Genomic DNA, 4,248 nt, shown 5'->3' with positions numbered 1-4,248 from the left:
CTCTATTCTAATGTCATTTTGGGGACTCTAGTAATACACAAAATCCATTTTAATGTCACTTTGTAGACTCTAGTGACACAAACACCAATTTAATGTGACTGGACTCTAGTGATACACAAACTCCAATTTAATGTGACTTTGGGGACTCTAGTGATACACAAACTCCAATTTAATGTGACTTTGGAGACTATAGTGATACACCATGTCCAATTTAATGTCACTTTAGGGACTAGTGATACACAAACTCTATTCTAATGTCATTTTGGGGACTCTAGTAATACACAGAATCCATTTAAATATCACTTTGTAGACTCTAGTGATACACAAACTCCAATTTAATGTGACTCTAGTGACACACAAATTCCAATTTAATGTCACTTTGGGGACTCTAGTGATGCACAAAAAATGTATTAAACATCACTTGATGGTGATCCCAGAGTTAATACGACTATTGTCTTATCCAGAGTCCATCATGCACTCTGCAGTCAGAATATTCTGGTCTGTTATCACAATCCTCTTAACAGTGGTAGATCCCTTTTTTCTTAGCAACTTAACTGTGGAATAGCCTCACCAGACTTGTTTGAGACTAGACTAAAAACTAATCTTTTTAACCAAGCATACAACTTATTTAATTCAATGCCCAAACAACTTTATGTCACAATAATTAACTTAATCGGAACCAATAATTAACTTAATCGGACATGACTATTGAAACTAAGGTCTGTCTCCAGAATCACACCAAGATTCCTGACTTGATTTTTAGTTGTTTGACCCCTAGAGTTAAGGTATGCATTCACCTTGAACACTTCATCTTTGTTTCCAAATGTAATGACTTCAGTTTTTTCCTTGTTTAACTGAAGAAAGTTCTGGCACATCCAACTTTTAATTTCATCAATGCATTGGCAGAGGGAGTCAATTGGGCTGTAGTAATTTGGAGATAAGGCTAGGTAAATCTGGGTATCATCAGCATAGCTGTGATAGGCAATTTGGTTCTTTCTCATTATTTGACTTAGTGGAAGCATATACAGGCTAAACAAGAGCGGTGCAAGAATTGACCCTTGTGGGACTCCGCATGCAAGATTTGTGTGGCAGTGCCACGATGTAGATTTCATGTGTTTTGTCGTTGATATTTTAATCAACATTTATCTACGAAGACAGGCCAAGCTAGAGCTGGTACGTAAAAATTTAGTTTCTCAGAAATCTGGTCAGTGCAAGAGCTCTATTTTTGCCCTTGTCCGCTACAGAGGCAGGATGTTGGAGCGACCGTAGCATCAAGCAGAGTGAAATATGTACAAATCAGCACAAACTGGGCTATAATAATATGTGAAATGCATGCATGTACATGATTGTATTTTTGAGAAAAAAAATGTTATGCGTGGTTAGTGAAAAACCAAAAAATGTTAAATCACTTGAATAAGGCCATAAAACACATAAAGAACAATGGTTCCCGGGATTTTTGAGAACTGGAGCTTGTAGCCTAGAATTTTTCTTTCTAAATGATGTGAAAATCATCTTGTTTACTCACTCACAGAAAACAATATATTGATTTTTAAATTTTCTAAGAAACTTTTTGTTGGTAAAAGTCATATGCGAGTAGGCGTCAACTATAATGAATATCATTGTGATTTACACCTGAGAAGACAAAGGCCTGAATAATGAGCTGCATAATGAACCATTCAGTCATCTGTGCCACTGAGAGGGAAGAGTTACAAGAAATAATGTGAGGACAAAATAAATCTATATAATTTTATGTTTATAGTTTATTTAGAATATATTTAATTATCCCACAACATACTTTAATATCCACTTGGGGGAGCAGTTAAACAGTTTATCAGGAACAATCAAAGCTGACTTTCAAACAAATTGTTTTGCATCATTACTCCAGTCACACAATCCTTCAGAAATCCTTTTAACAATCTTATTTTCTACAAAAAAAAAACATTTATTGTTGTTATTATTATCATTATTATTATTAATGTTGAAAAGAGCTGAGAATATTTTTTAGGTTTTTTAGGGGGAATAAATTGAAAGAACAGCACTGTTTTTACATTTGTTAGCCTACAGTTATTTATTTGTTACATTTATATTATTTACATCAAGCTTTTGAATGGTATAGTATTGTATATTGTTATTGAAACTTCATAATGTTTCACTTGATTATATATTTAGTCAGGAATTATAGTTTGGAAAAAGCCTTTGGAAAAAGTCTAACTAGTAAAATTTTTACACTATATGTGAAAACTAGTACAAGTATATAAATAAATAAAAAGAGACTTACTCAGGTTTATGATCTCTGTTGAATAAAGTGCTTCATTTTTTTTCTGAGGAAATCCATTTCTCAAATCCTACACCACATGACATCTTTTTGGGGTGAATTATGTCTTATTCCTCTCATCGCGAAGCAAACAGTAAAATAAAAACTTGAAGAACAGTCTGGCTGCTTTTTCTTCTGTTATGGGCATATTCAAGCCGCGCGCTTCAGTTTGAATCTGAATAGCGCGTTCAGCGCGGGGCGTGGTCACATTAGATATAATGAAGGGAGACATGAAAAACAGACATCGCATTGTTTTCATATGGATTACTTTATCACAGAATATCTGTTTTCGGCGGCACTTGTTTAGTTTAAAAGTAGACGTCAAGCTTTCTATAGATATCTCTCTCATGTCTCTTTGTTGAGTATTCACGGAGTTACAGACATGTTTGTAAATGAAGATCAGCGCAGACAAAGGCTGCAGACAACACACCTTGTTTGTTATCTTTATTTTATAAGTGCACAAAGTTTTGTTGTTATTATGTCTGTATCCAAAAAAAAGTAGACCCTTTACAGATTCGACTGATGTATTGCTCTTATCTGTACGATTAAAACTGAAAGTGTAATTTACGTTCTTTTCGGGGTTATCACGAGAAAATGACTCAAAACGCGTATCCGCGTTAATCGACTCCAGAGGGTTAAACTTTGCCTTGACATTTTTCTAAACATTGGTTTAGGAATGCAGCCCAAGCAGTGGAGATATGGCAAAAAAATAGATTCTTGGATCGCTTCACGGCCCTGTGAGCCTTCATCTTGTGTTTGCTAGTTGCAGGAGCATCTGAGGGCTTGTTGGTGTTGGGGTGTGTTTTTTTTCGTTTTATTGCTGGTACGGGAGCGAGAGGGCCGAAGCTCAAATCCCAGACAAGCCCGCTTTGCAGCTCCTTTTTTTGAGTAGTATCTGGGTACATGGTGGCTCGTTGTTCTAGGGGTATGATTCTCGCTTTGGGTGCGAGAGGTCCCGGGTTCAAATCCCGAATGAACCCACATTGAGCATCTTCCTGAGAAGTGTCAGTTCTGGCTCCTTTCGGCAAATAATACGCTTGCATGTTTTCATGCCCACTTCTCCCTGTTCTTAGTTCCTCATCTGCAATTTAAACTTTGTACAACAGAAGGAGGTGTGTCTAAAATGGCTCAGATTGGCTGCCATGCAGGGTAGCCGTTTGCGGTTGACTGGAGGCTCGTGTCCTTTGCTTTGATGTTTTTCTCAATATTGGTTTACTGGTTTTCAGAGAGCATTACACTGAAGATTTAAAGGTCCCGGGTTCGATCCCGGGTTTACTCCGAGTGTAGCCGTGAATGCTTTTCGGACACCATTCTGATGCTTGCTGGTTAGTTGCTTTTCGCAGAGCCTCCTTGAGTGTTTTCTACACTTCAAACAGATGAGCAGACACTGTTGGTTCCATGGTGTAACGGTTAGCACTCTGGACTCTGAATCCAGTGATCCGAGTTCAAATCTCGGTGGAACCTTCAAGAGTCTGTCTGGCAGTGCTTGGCAAGGAGGAGCTTGGGGTATGTCACAACTTTCTCTGTGGCAGTGTTCCTTAAAATGTATTGCTACAGTGGCCTCCAAACAATCTAGAACTCACATAAAACTGAGCAGGAACTAAATTGAGAAGACAGATGTCCCCTGACCCTCTGTGGAGAAGCATTACAGACCTCAGACAGCTTCTCATCAGCAAGATTTGTGTGGCAGTGCCACAATGTATATTTCTGCTGTTAAATTCAGCTCATGTGTTTTGTCTTTGATATTTTAATCAACATTTATCTACAAAGGCAGGCCAAGCTGACGTGCCAGTCAGTTGTCAGTATGTAACAGCAGCTTGGCCACAAAGGTACTGTTGAGCTGGAATGTGGATCACATGTGTCTCGACTCCTGAGTAAACTGCCACATGACCTCAGATCAAGTTTCAAGCGGTACACCCACCCTTTGCAAGTCT

At 38.0% G+C, this 4,248-nt stretch overlaps 1 non-coding gene across 1 annotated transcript; it reads left to right on the top strand.

Moving 5' to 3' along the window:
* The first annotated feature begins 3,706 nt into the window (after positions 1 to 3,706).
* On the top strand, positions 3,707 to 3,778 carry trnaq-cug (transfer RNA glutamine (anticodon CUG)). The gene has a single exon. It is a non-coding gene; the product is annotated as a tRNA-Gln (tRNA).
* Positions 3,779 to 4,248: the final 470 nt, after the last annotated feature.

The sequence above is a fragment of the Carassius carassius genome, chromosome 1 (genome assembly GCF_963082965.1).
Source record: "Carassius carassius chromosome 1, fCarCar2.1, whole genome shotgun sequence".
NCBI lineage: Eukaryota > Metazoa > Chordata > Actinopteri > Cypriniformes > Cyprinidae > Carassius > Carassius carassius.
This window is presented reverse-complemented; position numbering and strand designations above follow the sequence as displayed.